Source organism: Sorex araneus, chromosome 3 (assembly GCF_027595985.1).
Source record: "Sorex araneus isolate mSorAra2 chromosome 3, mSorAra2.pri, whole genome shotgun sequence".
In the NCBI taxonomy this organism is placed as follows: Eukaryota; Metazoa; Chordata; class Mammalia; order Eulipotyphla; family Soricidae; genus Sorex; species Sorex araneus.
In genome coordinates, this window is record NC_073304.1 from 127,636,747 (window position 1) to 127,655,836 (window position 19,090).

At 37.9% G+C, this 19,090-nt stretch overlaps 1 pseudogene; it reads left to right on the top strand.

Moving 5' to 3' along the window:
- LOC129403490 (uncharacterized) overlaps window positions 1–18,785 on the top strand; it is a 145,029-nt pseudogene extending 126,244 nt beyond the window's left edge.
- The last annotated feature ends 305 nt before the right edge of the window (window positions 18,786–19,090 follow it).

A 19,090-nucleotide genomic window follows, 5' to 3' on the forward strand; every position in this document is an offset into this window, starting at 1 on the left:
AGATCCCTGTGAGCCTCAATACCCTTTGAAGCCTGATGTTCTTAAAAAAAATTACAACTCATAAATCAAATTTCTATTATATGGCCTTCCAGTCCCTTATAATTCCTCATACAATTTTCCATAGAATTCAATTTATTAGTGGTTAAATATTCCCTGATAACTTTTACAATTCTTTTTACCTTTTAAAAAAATAGTTACACATTTTCAATTCATTTGTTTGCTCTACAGGTATGTTCTGGATGTCTGCTATATAATAGAAACTATTGACATATTATTGAGTAATAGAGTTAAGAACAAATAGACTTCATCATCATCATCATCATCATCATCATCATCATCTCGTTGATCATTGAATTTCTCGAGCGGTCTCAGCAACCTCTCCATTTGTCCTATCCATGAGATTTTAGAAGCCTCTCTTTACTGGGCCTTCTTAACGATGCCACACTGGAGGCTCTTTCAGGGTCAGGGGAATGAGATCCAGCTTGTTACTGGCTTTGGCATATGAATACACGGTGGGAAGATTTCGAGGCTCTCCCACGTGGGCAGGAAACTCTCAGTATCTTGCCAGTTTCTCCCAGAGGGAGAAGTAGGTTATAAGATATCACTTCCGGGAGCTTGGTTTTAAGTCTCTGGATGTTGGCTGTTGATGGGATTACACACACCTGCGTTCCTCTGCCAGTACCTTCATGCATGAGGCTTGTCCAAACATGTGGAGAGGGGCCTTGAGCATGACTGTGGCTAGGTTCTGGAGGTTTTAGATCACCGGGAGCTCTACTCGGGGTGGGGAGGGGAGCTGGAGCCCATCCCCACTGAGGGGCCCCGGGGAAGACAGCCAGGCGTGCGGGCAAGAGACTCTTGAACAAATAGACTTACAGAAGTTATATTCTTCTTGGGGGGTTCTTCCAAGTTGGCTCATGGGTACTGGGAATTACCCAGACCAGTGTTGTATATTCAGGTGCCTCCATAACTTCTCCTCTAATGCTTGGAGGACAGGGTGCTCCAGAGGATTGGACCAACATCAGCAGCATGCAAGACGTTTGCCTTAAACCCTTTAATAATTCTCCAATCCTTGACCTTGCTTATGTTGAAACCAATAAAAAAAATTAATGTATCTTCTAGAGAGAAACAATCATAAGAGTGAATGTAAATATTAAGATTAGGGTGGTAATTGCCATTTTAACAAGGGTCACCATAATAGGAAACTCTGAGAAGATGACATTTGGAGAAAAGGCATTAAGGAGGTAAGAAAAAGAGGCATTCAGATAACTGGAAAGAACACTCCAGGCAAAAAAACAAGTCAGAGTAAATAATATAGGAAAATCTGAGATATTAAGGAACAGCTAACAGGCAGGCCTGTGGAACAAGAGGGGTAAATGTGTTTAGAGAAGAAATGAGAGACAGAGAAATATGTACTTGTATATACTTGTATGTATTATAATAATTCTGACTAAAATTTTGAGTTTGATATTATACAACTAGAAAGTTTTATATTATCATAAACAAAACAAATTCAGAGTTCAAACAGAAAGAAAAATGGAGGACATAAAAGGCATAGAGCAGGATCTTATGTTTGATGAAGGAACATAGATATGTATAGCAGATATTAATTTTTTGAGGTTGAACTCTTCTATTTTTCAAATTTATTTATTGAATCACCATGAGAAAAATTACAAACTTTCCAGTTTAAGTCTCAGTCATACAATGATCAAACACCCATCCCTTAACCAGTGCATATTTTCCACCACCAAAAACCCCAGTATGCCCCCATCCCACCCTTCTCCCTGCCTGTCTGGCAGATGATTTACACTTTACTCTCTCTCCACTTTGATTACATTCAATATTTTGATAAAAGAACCACCAATTTTATTTGGAATTTTCCCCAACAATCAGATCTGCCAAAAAGGCATTAGTAGATAATTTGTTTTCTATTGTTGGCTATGAAGAGCATATGATTTTGGACTTTTGATATTTTAGTAATAAGTCTGTAGGAATTTCTGCCAATAGCCGCTGGGTTCTGAAATTGGTTTGTGTGCCTCTGGGATCATGGCTGTTCAGGAGCCGGAGGAGCAGTTTGTGGGTGGCAACTCGGGGCCGCGTCAGGGTGGGGAGAGGGGCTGGTTCCACCTAGCAGAGATTTTAAAGGTCCCATTTAGTTATCAAACAAGAACTAGAGTTTGTACATTTACAAATTGCAAACTGGCCAGAGATTTAAGAATTATGTCAGATGAGAAGTGGGCAAAAAGTCCTTCCCAGTCTGTGGGATATCTTTCTATCTAATCATTGGTTTTCTTTCTTTTTCTTTTTTTCCTTAGCTTTTTAATTTAACAAAGTCTTTTTTGTTTATCATTGTTTCCACTTGCTTGTTCAGTGGCATATAACCCCTAAAGATGCTTCAGATATCAATGTCAGAGAATTCAGCCAATATTTTACTCTATGTACCTAATGGATTCCAATCTGATATCAAAGGTCCAAAAGCACAAGCCATAAAAGACATTGGTACCCCTATGTTCATTGCAGCACTACTCACAATAGTCAAAATATGGAAGCAGCACAGTGCTCAAGGACTGGATAAAGAAACTATGATGCAGATTCCCAATGGAATATCATTCGGCCATAAGAGAAGATGAGCACATGCAATTTGCTGCTATATGGATGGTTCTGGAGAGTATTATGTTAATGATGTTAGGGAGAGGGAGAGGTATAGACACAGAGTGAACTCTCTCATGTGTAAGATATAAAGAAAAATTTTTTTAAGGAATAACAAAACCCAAAAGACAACAGAAATATAGAGCAGAAAAATTGTTCTTCAGTAGGAAAATTGCCACTGGAATGGAGGTGGGGTGGAGAGATAAATTAGGGAAGAAAACACTAGAAAAATAGTGGAGGAGAAGATGTCCACCTCTTCTCTAGAAGTGGACTAGGGGACAGGTAGGGAACTGAAGAAAATGGTAGGGGAAATAAACAATGGTGAAAGGACTGGACTTGGAATATTGTATGCTTGAAATTTAATAATGAAAAATGTTGTGAACTGTACTTCATGATGATTGAAAAATTAAAAAATTATCAAAAAGTTTTTAATATTTATGTAGGATTTATCAGCATGAACTATTAATTTTCCAGTGGTTTTTATCTGAACAGTTCTGACTAAACTATTACTATGCTAATGTCTATTAGATAGAAACTCAGATTAGAAATGTGTTAGAATTTTCACAAAGACATTTGAATTTCATGGACTTCCTCTTGAATGATGCTGAATGAAGCTGATGACTGAATAAAAGTATGATTTTACTCAAATGACAGCAATACTTTCTCTTAAAAATCTACCATTTAAAAGATATAAATTGGGTAGCATTGTGCATTTTGAGACTATTTCCCATCCATCTTTTAAAAGTGATTAGCACTCTAATTAAGAGCCAATTGGAGTTGCAATGTAAAACAAAACCCTACAGATGCCCTATTTACTTTATTTCTTTACAAGGTCAGAACAGTTCTATGCACTATGCTTTTTGCACAAACCAAAATTTATCTTGGATCAATTTTTTTTGAGTTGTAAAAATACATTGAGTTTATTGGTTCTCTAGTGGTTTTCATATGACTTATTCTACTTTATATATATATTCAAATATAGAAAACCATTAAAATAGTGGCAAAGATATGGATAAGTGAAGTTCAATTGCATTGGATTACTATAGCTGTTCTAAGCAGTTTTTGAAATTTGTAAACAAAACAACATAAAAAAGAGAGATCCAAAATATTTTATAATCTTTTTACATGCTTACCACATGCTTTGCAAAAAAAGGGCTCAACTTCAATTGCATAAAAGGGGCCCAAATTCAATTTCTGATATCACATTATCTCCTGAGAACTGCCTGGAGCAATACCACACACAGAGTTGGGGTAGCACCTGATCAAGAATGAGTTCGTCCCCCCAAAATAACAAATCTCCCCAGACAACAAGAATAACAACAAAATAAGCAAAATAGAATAGAAAATCTCTATGTAGCAGCACAATCTTTGAACAATAGAGTGTCATTGAAACCTTATATTTTTAACTTTTAATTAATTAAACTTAAAATTAAATTTATATACCCAGTTCTGTAACTGAAATCATTTAAAATGGATATTTTAATTTTATAAAAATGCAGGTACATATATATACATTTTACAACTATATGCATAGATTAACATATACTTTGGTACATATGTATGTGTGTGTGTTCAGTATCTTAAACTTTTTCCCCTTACAACCTTTTATGACTGAGACATTTTTGTATAATCATGGGTATTTAGGGGACCACCCCCAGTGGTGATCAGGGATTTCTCTTGGCTCTAAGCTCAAAAATCACTTCTTATGGGGCTCAGGAGACCACATGTGGTGCCCTAAATGAAACCCTGTCAGTTGTGTGCAAAACAAGTGTCTTACATGCTATACTATCTCTCCAGTCATAAATGACATTTCTTTTTAAAAAATTTAATTAAAAATCAGTTACTCTCCTCCTTTTACCTTACTGATTGATTTATAGAGTATTTTTAAATCTTTATGTGCATATTTCAGTTTTATTTTATTTTCATTAGTGAACCAATAAGCATCTCTTTTGCTATAAAAGCAGTTAATGATTTACAAAAATAATCTAAAAACTGAGGGTTTCTATTTTTTCCAAAACCAAGATGTTTATAAATCACGTCATAACAAGAACCCCAAAGCAATTCTTTTCATCTCTATCCAGAACCTGTGCATGTCTCTCTGCAATATCCAACACTGCCAAGCAACAGGAATCAACGGAGGGGACTGTGGCAGAGATTTAATGAGTTATCGATGAACAAATCTCCTGCAGTGCTCTCTAGGGCGTCTCACTAATGACTCAAACTGAGAAGCATTGCTGGGGTTGAGGATGAAGTGGAAAATTAATGGGTAGGGATGGTATTTGACCTGTCACAGTCCTGGTGTGTCTGTAGTTAGTAAGGAACATTATTGGGTAGAGATGTGAATATTTTGAGATCCTCACTTATTCCCCCTATTATTCATTCCCTGCAAATGTCTCAAAACCTAACTACATATCAAGTTTGGGATTAGGTTCCATACACACATTCTATTGAAATAGAAACAATCATTCCTGTCTTCTTGGAAGTAAACTGCTACCAATATACTTACCTGTTTGGTATCCTATTATTTAAACATATGGGGTGAAAGATTATACTTTATTATAATTTTTATGTTTGTTTTTTGGTATTAGGAGCCCATCCTGGCTCTGTTCTCAGACGTTAACACTGGCAGAGCGGTGGGACCATGTGGTCCATGGATTGCAACCAAAATCTAGTCACAGGCAAAGCAAGAGCTATTCCCTATGCTGTTTCTCCAGAACTCTCCTTACTCTTTTATGTATGGAAACTTTCAGAAGAAAAACACAAAGAGGTAGAGTCCACTGTCAATGTCCAGGAAACATGAATTTTAAAAAATCCTAACATATCCTCTATGACTGAGAAGGTCTTCAATTACTTCTATTTGTCTGATATGGCACCTAGGAAATAGCACTGTCTGTCACTTAAGAGATGTGATGTGGATTCTGAGAAAAAACACAATCAACAAAGAAAAAAGAAACATCATGTTGAAGATGATGAGTATAAAAATGTGACAGTGTGAGTATGCTCTTAAGAAAAAACTAGGAAAGCTTAAATAATCTATAAATAAGACATGGGACTCATCCATAAAGAATTGCTTCTGAGAAATAAAAAGAGTTTCCCAGTAATTCATGCTTTAGTAACCCAAAAAAGGAGCCCTCTTAAAATAGTGCATATTATTCAAACAGTCTGTTTACAAAACTCTAGGGGAAAAGTTCATTGTTGACCTCTCATACTCAAATATCAAAATTAAATTGTCACAACAAAATTAAATAGACAAGGAAATAAGAACAAAGTCACAAAATGTGGGAAAGTTTACTCTTAGCCTTGAGTATATAGGAATTGTTCCAGATTTTAGATAAAATAATAGAAAATTAAAATCTTAATCACTTTTACTCAATGATACAAATATATGATGATAAATGATAAAAAGCAGAAAGTTCCCTGAAATGTTTTCTCAACAACTTAGTCTTGTGTAGAAAATGGCAGCCCACTAAAAATATACAAATTTATGTTGTAATTAATGCATGAAAAATGAGATGGACAATGATGAAGGCAATCAATGTGACTGGAATATGAGGCATTACATTAATCATCAGGGAGCCAAATTTCAACATTAACAAAATGCATCATCTTTAATTTCATAGTTACCATCCAATGCAAATAGAACAAAACATACAATTAAGTCCTTTAAAATAGTTGGATTAGGTCATTGCATTTTTGGTCAAACCCTTTCCTTTAAAAGACAATGGATTTCTTCATAGGAAACTCCTGTTGGCAGGCCTACTTTTGAATACTGTCCATTGATTTTTGGATCTTCCCTGAAGGAAAATGCCCAAGAGTCCGAAAATAGAATTCTCTTTTGAAGGTGGCATATTAGAATATAAAAGAAAAGATTTTGTCTCTTCCTGTTATCACAAAAAAAGCTTTTTATATTTTATTATGGCATATTTGCAATTAATTTAAGGAGTTGCATTTAATCAGACTAAGAAAGTTCCCTTTTATTTCTTACTAAAAGTTTGTATCTTGATTTAAATTTAATTGTAAATTTTTATAATGATAATATAATATATAATATAATTTCCACTTTAATCATTTAATGTGGTAAATTACATTCATCAATTAAAAAAATTTTAACTATCCCTGATTCTTTTTTTTTTTGCTCTTTTTGGGTCACACGTGGCGATGCACAGGGGTTACTCCTGGCTTTACACTCAGGAATTACCCCTGGCAGTGCTCAGGGGACCATATGGGATGCTGGGAATAGAACCCGGGTCAGCCGCGTGCAAGGCAAACGCCCTACCCGCCGTGCTATCGCTCCAGCCCCTATCCCTGATTCTTAAACTGCTTCTGATACATTGCATTTCTAAAATCAGATAATAAATCTTTAAATATTTTGAAAAAATAAAGTACCTTTTAAAAAAATTTAAATAAAAGAATGGCCTGTAGTTCCCCCAGGTTGCACTTTTTTTATCAGTTATTGATCTAAAGAGAGCGCATGTGGGCTGGATCTGTAGCACAGTGGGTAGGGTGCTTGCCTTGCTCAAGGCCAGTAAGAGCTCAATCTCAGCCACTGCGATGGTTCCTCAAACTTTGTCAATAGTCATCCCTGAGCACAGAGTAAGAACTAAGCCCTAAGCACTTCCCATTTTTGACCCCCAAAATAAAAAAAAAATAAAAGCAAAAATATAAATTAGGTTAGTAATGGTCTCATGAAGATTGTAATCTACTGATGTCCATTCACTGGGACTCTGGGAATTTAGTTAATATTTCTATTTTAGAGGGCATTTCCCCCTTGAATGTTTGATAAACTTTTACTGGTAAGATGTCAGTAGAACTGGGTGACTGATACAGAGAAACCAGTATCTTTTTCATTTTTTGGGTATACCTATAATTATTTTAAAATAAACATTCTAAACATTTCTAAACATCATTGTTGATGCTTTTAGATTCTGATTTCATATATAAGGAGCTTAGAAGTTTTCACTCCATCCTGCTAAGTAAACAGCTGAACAGACAGACTGGAAAACAACAAAAACAATAACAATAAAAACCCCTATAATTCTTTGGATCCATAAGAGAGGGAAAGTCAAGTTTCTACCTCCAGATTTGGCAAATAGGATAATTAGCAATTTACCAAAACATAATCTGAGAAGCAGGAATCATCTCAGGATCCAGTGCTGAGATAAAGCGCTGGACCATAATTTAAAAATGTCTTCTATACAGAAGTAAAACATTAAGACGTTATATTATTCAGGTATGCATCACTGAAAATCACCATGCGACTGCACTGCATTATTTTCACCGAAGTCAAGTTCAACTCCTCATGTGCTGTTGTTGAAGACTCAGAATAGATAAACATGTGTCAAAAAACTCTGCAGAGAATCAGCATTGAAAGCCTCACAGAATATTGAGGCATTTATGTCCAGGAGTTTTACCAGGTTCCAGATTCCTAATTAAATATCACAGAAAATATGCTTCCTGTTTGAAAAGAGGGCAGGGAAAAGGGTAGGAATGAATCATTTTGAAATATATCAGAAGACAGTTCTTCCTAACAAAGAGCACCTCCGGGGGATCTAGTTAACTAGAACCTAACCTGCTGGGGAATTATTAAAAACCTAACTGACCCATGGAAGAAGAATACCTCGATCTAGCTCACTGCATTCAATCCAAACTGTCTAAAGGTATTAGCAGGAAAATTTCCCATGACTGGTGGATTCCCGATGAAAAGAATTATGCAACTAAGCTTAGACAAATCATGCAAATTTTTATTCGTACAAGTCCAGGGGAAACAAATTTCCAAACAACAGAAGTTCAGGCTGACTTGGACAATGCAGCATTCTTCTCAAAATGGTGCACTGTCAATGATCCCTTACAACTTCCGACTTGGTGAAGGACAAAGCAGCGACAGAGGGCTTCCGTTGGCCACCTGGCACTATGGGATAAGCTTGGGGAGGTAACTGTTAAACATTTGAAAGCTCTTGTTTATTTTCCTGCCCTATGTGTGTGTGAGAAGGATGGGAAAAGTGACCAGTGTTGGTAAGAGTTATGCAGTTGACTTTTCATCTGCCTAGCAGAGTCACAAGTGGCTGTCATCGTGCTTCTGTGCCAAAGGGGCACTGACTCTCACCAAATGCCAAGAGATATAATATAATACATTGACAATGACAACAAATAAACAGTGACTCTAACAGAGAGGAAAACCTGTAAGCACTTGTGAAGTTTACATTCTTAAGTCCTTGACTTAAAGACCAAGCTGTGATCATGCAATTACAGACTTTGCCCCTGCACACTTTGCCATCATGTTACCTGAGAGGTACTTCTAGAAATTCCTTTTTACTGGTAAATTAGGTAGTCTAAATGTTTAAGGTATCATTGCCCATTAGAACTTTCAACCATTTTGATTCTAACTTCAAAAGTAAAGTCTAACTATAACAGGCCTTCCCTACTGGGTATGGCTTTGGAGCTCAGAATGTCCTTGATCTAGCTTTGCATCCTCCTAGTTCCTGGTTAATGGCAACTAGTGTTAAGTCTATATTTAATTTGCAAACATAATTTTAACTTCCCAAAATTTAAAAAACCGGCCATCTAATTTTTAAGGCAGACATATGAGTATTCTACATTTATTTCCAAGTAAAAGCAGCACAAGTACCTGAGGAATCAGAGATGAAACATGGGTGTTTCTTTATTTCATGGACAACTTTACAAGTTTCTGAACAATTCCATTGACCTCAGCCACATTTCTGATGCTATCTCCAGCATTTCTTACATTGTCCAAGTCAGAATACAGAAAAATATCTTTTTCACATTTCTGAAACTAGGTCATTAACTAATAGGAAACAATGGCGCATTTTCCAGCTCTACTGTTGTACTAATCTGTAGTAACTACCTGCTAGTAGTAAAGAAGATAATTAAAATTCTTCCATCTCATCTATCCCATTTGCACATAAAAAAATAATGGGCTAAGATAAAGAGAAGTATGTGTGGAAATTGTCTGATATATGTCAAGCCAAAACAATATATTTTTGTGACTGCTTAAAAAAGTAGAGTGATTTTTATATATTTTTAAATTGACCCTCAATTAGCTCTGACTTGTCTTATGTGTACAGTCTGGTCATGTTAATGTTAAGAAACATTTCAATACTGAAGTAGAAAACTTCTGTCATTTTTCAACCTTATGCACTTTCCAGCTCACTTCCTCTGATTCCTAGAAGATCTTTAAGAATCATTTCTACACAGCTAACTTCTCCTCTTCAATCCTAGGCCACGCAATACTCTCCAGTCTGCCAGTCTCCCGTTTATGAAAGATGAAAAGATGTTAGGCAGTTTCATACTTTCCCCGCCCCCCCCAACACACACCCCGGTCATGTTCCATGTTCCTCTGCCTGGCTATGCATGCTATACATAGTTAAGGGGAGAGTGGTGGGTTTTTCATGCACTTTTGAATTCTTGAGAATTGTATGAAAGATTTGTGTACAGAACTCAGAAGTTTAAGAAATTTAAATTCAAGGAACTGGGTTCAGGTGCCTCTCCCATGTCCAGACATCTCATTTTTACCCACGTACAACATCACTCATCTTGTCTCTGGATACCTGGTTCATTGTATGACATTCTAAGACCTATCCCTTCCAGCTGCTCACCTCCAGTGGATGATGACATCATCTTGTCCCAACACCGTTCTCTAGACAGTATATACTTTCCTAGTCTGAAATCTTGTCAATGAACCTCTCTTGAACTGTACCCCACTGGTTCCCTGTCATCCTAACTTTCCTTAGTCTCATGACATCATATGTACTAGAGATCCCTGCTATCCTAATGTCTCTGTGTAAGAGTCCTACCTTTTTCTGCTATTTTTCTGCACATACAAGCGCTATCTTACTCTGGGCGTACAAGTTATCTTTTATTCTGGGAATAGTATGTAAAGAAAGTGAGGAAGAGCCTGACTTTTATATTATGGGGGCCTTCTTTTATTTTCTACTCTCTCTCACCACCTACAATCCCATTATCTATTTTGATTGGATACCTTTTGACATATGGAATTTAGACTGACCAATCAAAAGAACTCATTCTCCTGACTCTCTTTTCTTCCCCCACACTGTTTCACCATCACCATCAGCTTGCCTCCTTGATGCAAAACTGTGACATTTTTCTCATGCTTACCACCACCACCACCAAAATTTAACTAGTAGCTAAAATCGTTCAGCACTATGCCACTCACTGACAGCTACCCAGCAGACTTCCACTGGTTTCATCTTTCACCTTCGAAACCACATGGCCTTCTCATTTCTCTCTCAAAAAACTCACACCTCTACTGATTCTATACACAGAAACAGACTTCTCTTTATTTTTCTTTTCTCTGCAGGAATGGGTGGTGGGTGGGCTCCTAAACCATGATCAGAAAGTACCCCTGTTGGTGATTCTTGGACAATTGGGCTAGGGACTGAATGCAAGGGCGGAAGGACACAACATTGCTTAGGCCACCTGTGAGCTGTATGCAAGTTATGCACCTTAACCTCTATGCTCTCTCTCTGGCCCCCAGACTGTTTTGCTTAAACACAGATTTACTCATATTTCTCTCCTTTGGCTCTGATAAAACATTCTAGGCTTTTTCCTACCACTGAGTAAATTGTGAAAAATAGTCCCCTTAAGAAAACCTCCCTGGGGCTGGAGCGATAGTACAGCAGGTAGCGCCTTTGCCTGGCACGCGTCTGACCCAGGTTCAATTCCCAGTATCCCATATGGTCCCCTGAACACTGCCACGAGTAATTCCTAAGTGCATGAGCCAGAAGTAAGCCCTGTGAATCTCTGGGTGTGACCCAAAAGGCCAAAAAAAAAAAAAAAAAGAAACCTCCCAGACCAAGGTAGTCCTTTAGATATAATCATCCTAGCTTAGTTTAGGTAATGAGGTCTGCAAATATGGTGCAGGCAGAAAAAAGTCTTGCTACAATAGAATAGAGAATTATCATGACAATAATACTGCACATTAAAGGTGCCTGCTGATTGATTGCTTTTCATCCTATGGGCACAGCTATATAAATATCCTAGTCTTTGCTCTTACTGTACCTGCTAACTGTTCTTAATATACCTGTTATCATGAACAATAAATATATTGTCACATATCTGGACGCAGTGAGCCAAGGTGAAAGAGCAGAAATTGTATTCAATAAATTGCCAGCCTCTCCCTTTGTTCCAGACAGGCAAGGCTACCTTGTGACCTGGACAGTCTCATTCTTTGCAATCAATTGTACCTACAGGACCAGAGGTCAAAGGTGCCAAGCCAACTGGCTTATTGTGGTAAATCGCCACAGCAAATAAATTCAAGTCTATGAATCCTACCTAAACGACAGTATTTCCACAACTGACTCTTCTGAACGGCCTCTAATCTCTGACTCATTCTCTTCTTGCTCTCTTAAATGCAGTTACCTTTTTTTGGCTTCCTTTGGCTCACTGTGTTTCTAGAAATCCCACCCTGTCTCAAGGTCTTTGCAATTTCTCCAGAGAAAGTGATTTTTCCTCCCTTGAAACCTATCATCTTTCACAGGTGCTCTTTCATATTAATGTTCTCAGACTTCTTAGGTGTCAGTAAGAGGGAGAGTGTGTGGTGACAGTCTGACAGCTTTCAGTTTACACCTTTGAATTGACATTTGTCAACTCTGTAACCTTAGTTGATTGAATGACTATGTGCATTAATTTGTAGACTATCCATCTAAACTTAAAATAACAGAATTTACATCTCCAGTCTTGTGTAGGAATAAATGAGAAAGACTGGGCCAAAGTATCACGCTCTTAAACATCACATCTTATATATCTAGCTAAAATTGTTTAATAAGAGTCTGCAGAAGGATTATTTTTTTGGCTGGCCAGCATCCTTTCCACCTCCTTTTAGTAACAGTCTTCTGGGAGATTATTACTCCTCATTACATTCAGTCCTGAAGAAACTATAAATCAAGGTGCCTGGCCTTCCCTGCCGAGCTTGTAAGCATATTACTTAAGCTGCACAAACTAGATTTTCTGTCTTGGGACTTTGTCCTTTAAAATGATTAGTGAAAGTCTGAAAAAAATGAATAACTGGAGTCTTTCCATCTCTCTCAAGATAATCTTCCTCCAAAAAACCGATTGCATATTAAGCTTTTGTTCACTGGAATGTCCGATTTTGTTCCAGCTGATTCTGTTTTGCTTCTACTTCTTTGGTATTTTCCTTCATACTATAACTTCTCTTATTACATTTCATTTATCTTGAGTTAGCAGAAATGAATTCTTTTGTTTGTAACAAAAGGATCTTAACTTGGGTGCATAGCATCTATTGTTTGATGTTCAAGAGACAAAATGCAATGTCTAGCACTTATAATTTTCATTAATCTTTTTGTGAAATAAAATAATACTTTTATTTCTGTTGGCCTTATCCTTGAACATTTTAGTTCATGTTCATTCTCCTTATTATAAATCAGAAATCTTGAATGCTTTTCTTTAATTTCTAATCTAAAATACAAATGCATGCCCATTTTACAGCTTCCCCAATATTATGAAAATGTTATTTACATTGACATAAAAAGTAAGACTGTAGATGACAAGTTAAAAAAAGTGACTAGGACACCATAGAGATTGCTCAAAGGATATGTTGCAAGAGATTCAGGTTAGAGCCCTGGTACTCCAGAGCACTTGATCTACTGAGCGTCATCAGGAATAACCCAAAAACAGAAATCCAGGACTGCTTGAAAGCTGCATAATGTACCCAAAATGAAAAATAAATAAATAAATAAATAAATAAATAAAATAAAAGAGGTGGGTTTTTTTCTTGCAATAAATGAGACTAAGGCAAACTAAAATTCCCATTATCTTTATTATTAGATTAATTTCAAATTTGTTTATTTCTGTTATAGGAGTTTTGCCTTGACTGTCACAAGCTTACCAGCATAGTTTTTGTTTGTTTGTTTTAATGTCCATTTTATACTTTATAGCCCATGGACATTTATGGATATTTTATAGCCCAGTTCTCCCTCTCGGAGAACCTGGCAAGCTACCGAAGTTTTCCTGCCCACATGGGAGAGCCTGGCAAGCTCCCCGTGGCATATTTATATGCCAAATACAATGATGGCTCTCATTCTCCTGACCCTGAAAGAGCCTCTAATGGGGCGCCATACAGAAGGACAAGTAAAGAGAGGCTGCTAAAATCTCAGGGCTAGGATGAATGGTGAAGTTACTGGGGCTGCTCAAGCAAATTGAGGATCAAAGGGATGATAGTGATAATGATAGTGTTTTAATGCAGGTGACTAATTCTTACCAAAGACCATGTTGTGAGGCCTGGCATACCAGTGTTTATTTATTATGTTCTCAGGTGATTTTTATGCACAATAAAAATATGGACAGTTCGCAAATCAGAGAAGTAATCCATTATGCAAAATGTTTGAAATGAAGCATTGATCTTTAAATGACACCCGTCAAGTTTAGAAAATATGTCAGTTTGAGATGAGTGTGAACACTCCAGTAAAATAAATGCTCTTGCAAAACACCAACACTCTACCATTATTTCCTCATTAAAATATAATAGTGCCAAGTACTTGCCTCCTTCCAAGTAAAAGATCTTTAAAACCAGAGTGAAATTTTGAAAGCACGCCTTCAAATAGCATCCATCCGGTAGCCTGTGTAAGCTCATTTCCCGTTTCTGTTTGGTGGAGTTCCTGGGCTATTTTGAGAACCAATGGGTAATTAAGAATCAAGTGCCAATTCAGGTGTTTGATTTGGAAACTCAGTCTTTAATCCCCATCATTTCCAAATCCAGGGCAAGCCCTCTCAGAAATTGGCAAGAAGAAAACGAAAAACATTTATACAGGCGAGAGGCAGATTCACGGGGCTGCAGGTGGAGCCTCTGGAGCTGCCAGGAAAAGTAAGACACCTGCTCTGTCCTTGAGTCCCCTTTGATGGTGGGAAAAGGAGAACAATAGGGTCTGCTGTGGCATGAAGCTGGGTGCAGTTACAAGTAAGTGAGATTAAAGAGCGCTGTGGGGAGTTTGCCCTTTCTGAAAGGTCAGAGTGGTCTGTGCAAGTAAGACACTCTGCCTGGTCGCCCTGGGCAGCTTTGGTTAAATGCAAAAAAAAAAAAAAATCACTGGAAAAGTTACACACCTGACAGAATCAGTCATTAACACCTTAGGAGACATTACTTCAGCAGACATATAATTAACTCCTTTTTCAGGTCAGCTCAGTGGTTGTCTCTGGGATTTTTTTACTATATGACATTGTACTGAACGAAGCAGGATTTGTCTCAAACTATGGGGTAAAATATTGAAGCAAAACTGATATAGTGATTGATGGAGAGTCGTGGCAATCTGGTGGTGGGATGCAATGATTTTGCATGTCTGAGGTTGAGAGAGGGTCCAGTAGGTAGGGCACTTGCCTTGCATGTGGCCAACCTGGATTCAATTCCCAGCCCCCCATATGGTTAGTCCCCCAAGTCCCACCTGGAATAATACTTCAGTGGAGAGCCAGGAGTAAGTCCTAAACACAGACAAGTATGGCCCCCAAACCAAAAATAAACAAAATAATTTTGCACACTGATACCATAAAATTTGAATGACATTATAACCCCTTTTTCCAAGCTATGGTTTTTAAATGAAAAAAATTTAAATACCTTTTTTCAAAAAAGATCACTCGAAAAGCTAGAGAAGAAGAAGAAGAAGGGGAAGAAGAAGAGGAAGAAGAAGAAGAAGAAGAAGAAGAAGAAGAAGAAGAAGAAGAAGAAGAAGAAGAAGAAGAAGAAGAAGAAGAAGAAGAAGAAGAAGAAGAAGAGGAAGAAGAAGAAAAAGAAGAAGAAGAAGAAGAAGAAGAAGAAGAAGAAGAAGAAAAAGAAGAAGAAGAAGTAGAAGAAGAAGAGGAGGAGGAAGAGGAAGAAGAAGAAGAAGAAGGAGGAGGAAGAGCAAAGGAAGGAAGGAAGGAAGGAAGGAAGGAAGGAAGGAAGGAAGGAAGGAAGGAAGGAAGGAAGGAAGGAAGGAAGGAAGGAAGGAAGGAAGGAAGGAAGGAAGGGAGGGTGGGAGGGAGGGAGGGAGGAAGGAAGGAAGAAGAAAGAAAGAAAGAAAGAAAGAAAGAAAGAAAGAAAGAAAGAAAGAAAGAAAGAAAGAAAGAAAGAAAGAAAGAAAGAAAGAAAGAAAGAAAGAAAGAAAGAAAGAAAGAAAGAAAGAAAGAAAGAGATTTTAATAAATTGTTGAAAGAAACAGCTGAATAAGGTAGACTCTGCCTGGTAGCAATAATGAATCCTCAATGTCCAGGGAGTAATGAGAAAGCTCTGAGTCCAAAGCACTCCAGATATAGCCAGAGGACTTAAAAGAAGAGGCTGTGAGCAGTATTTAGAGTAAGACAGAGAATTTTATTGGTGGTGGTAAATGTACACTGGTTGAGGGATAGGGAGTTGTTGGAACATTGTATGGCTGATACCTGATCACGAACAGCTTTATAACTGTGTATCTCATGTGATTCAATTAAAAATTTTTCAAATTGGGGCTGGAGTGATAGCACAGCGGGTAGGGCATTTTCCTTGCATGCGGCCGACCCAGGTTCAATTCCCAGCATCCCATATGGTCCCCTTAGCACTGCTGGGGTAATTCCTGAGTGAAGAGCCAGGAATAACCCCTGTGTATCACCGGGTGTGACCCAAAAAGAAAAAGAATTTTTTCCAAATGAACAGGAAGAATAAAATACTGAGAATTTTAAAACTTTGCTAAGTAAAGAGAATCTTGGAAAGTATAGCATCGTCAGAATACTGCCAATTTGCAAACATTAATCAAGTCTGATAACCTGCCAGATATGGTTCAAGGTTGTTTGCAATTTACTAGCAGGTAACTTTCTCCTGTTGGTTAGGACCATGAACTCTAAAGTACAGATCGAAAAACAAAGCATCTTGGAACCAAGCAGCTTGCTGCAGAGATGCCTCCGGTCCTTGTGCCAGGCCAATTTAACTGAGGTGCTTCAGATGGGAGAAGGCATTGTCCCCCCACCTGCCCCCTAGGAATCCAGGTGGCCACTGAAAACCAGAACCAATGAAAAGCACAGGTACACAGGATCAGTGTTGGCAAACTCCAGGCTTCAAAAGATAGGGAACGGCCGGTCCTTCTCATCTCCCCATCCCTATGGGACCCTGCATGTCATGCCCACAAAGTTCCTATAGCTGCTATTTAAGCTCATTAACGGCCATGATCCAGAGATACACAAAAGAATCTTGGAACCAAGCAGCTCGCTGCAGAGATTTCTCCAGACATTCTGTATCACTGTATCACTGTCATCCTGTTGCTCATCAATTTGCTCAAGCGGCACCAGTAATGTCTCCATCATGAGACTTTTTGTTACTATTGTTGGCATATCGAATATGCCACAGGTAGCTTGCCAGGCTCTGCCGTGTGGGCGGGATACTCTCGGTAGCTTGCCAGGCATTCCGAGAGGGGAGGAGGAATCAAATCCGGGTAGGCCACATGCAAGACTCCAGACATTAATTATCTAAAATTTTAGAATTCTAGGTGCACAACATCTTATGCTATTCATAACAAGTAATACAAAATAAATTACCTAGAATCTGCCTTTATAGCAGTTTTGAATGGTGGTGGGGAAAATTCAAAATAATGGTGGTGGGAAGGTGTAATGGTGGTTGTACTGGTGTTAAAATATTGAATGTAATACGTTATTGTGAGCAATTTTATGAAAAGAAAATAAAAAATAATAATAAAGTAGAGAGCAATAATCTAATCTATCACTGGGAGTTTTGAGAAATGTGAATGTCAAGACCCCAGATATAGTCTCTAATATCATTATTGGGGGTATAACCTAGCCCTGTGCTTCTTTGTATTCCCAGTGAAGACTGAGAACTATTGTCAGTCACAAACTCAAGAGTGTATCAACATCTCTTGAAGGGTTAATAGGGAAGACAGAGACCTTGCCATGGTCTAGGGCTAACTTTAAAATGGGGCACAGTACTTACTGACCAAGTATGAGAACCACTGACCTACAGTGGCACTACATAGATTTGAGTTAGTACTTTACTGTCTCTGATCTGGGTGCCCTAGAAAGTTTTACATCTACCTGCACATCATTTTCCACACATGTGAAAAAATAATAAATTAGAACAAAGTAGGAAACATTTATGAGAGATGACTATGGATGCCTGGTTGTGAATCCTTTCCCTCTCCCTTGAGGCCTAGCTTAATAACAGACAGCTGTTTCAGTAGCTAAATTCTCTTCATTATAGAACCAGTGAGTGCTACCCCAGCCCCTCCTACCCTATTAAATAGGCTATTTCCCTAAAATGGGAGTGGCTACTGATTCATATACAAAGAGACTTCCTTGCATACTCTCCCTCAACCCTCACTCTCACCTCTATTATGCAAAGTAAGGATTTCCAAGCTTTCCTGTGCTTTTTAAGAACTTTATGAATCAAAGATTTCTAGGATCTAGTCTTACATTTTCTAAGTCTATTGATCTAAGTGTGGACCAATAATTCATGTATAACAAGTTCACAGGCTATAGAGATGACTGTCTGAAATACTTTGAGAATGACTAATGTAGAACATTTTGAGAACAGGGTTTCTGTCTACAGAAGTATTGATTTTGCAAAAGTTCTGAGCTGGGAACAAAAGGATTAGATACACTTTGATCTTCTACTATAAAGTTTTCCCAAATAATCTCTTTTTTATGTCTTAGCTATAATAGGCCACATGCCTATGGCTTTAATGGGAATTACACTTGCAGTCACATATAAAGTTATTTTAGCTATGCTAAAAAAGCATGTGAGTACTTAGAAGCAGAATGATTTTTAGATTTCAAAAGGGCAATCTCTTCTTGGGCACTTTTTTGTCCTATGCTGGAATTACTAGAATATACAAGCGTAAACCCCACTCTTGGAGGCCAGACATTTGGATTGAAAGTTAAAAAGTAAAAATAAGTATATCCACAAGTTACTATAATACTATAATAAATTCATAACTTAAAAAGCCTGCAATATGGGCAGGATGTTAGTAGATTGGATATCCTTAGGGAAGGGCAAAGACGATGATTACTTTTTGTCCTCATAGATGTCCATCAGGCAAACTAGTGAGACCCCACAGTGCTTCCCCCAGGGAACAGACTGGGTGCGGTTCCTGGAGGGCCAGCGAGCAGGGCGCTTCGAAGAGGCCATGGTGCCGTAGCCCCACTTGGGGGCTCCTGCGTCGGGGGCGGGGGTCCTGGGCTGTCGCTATGGCCTTGAATACTACTTTAAGTAGGACAATCTCCTTGATGGATTTCACCTTTGATTCATTTTTTGGTCTATCAGACTGGGAGTTTTGTGTGTGGGGTTTGTAGCCAGATACTTTGTTGTATTGATATATTGTTTCTAGGAGGCTTTTTGCAGGCTCTGTAGTCTTCTCTACTTGCATATTTCTGTGTGTTGGAATTAGGCCCTAATTCATACATGCCGTATCAAAGAGAAAGCTCCCTGTGCTCTACGGAAGAG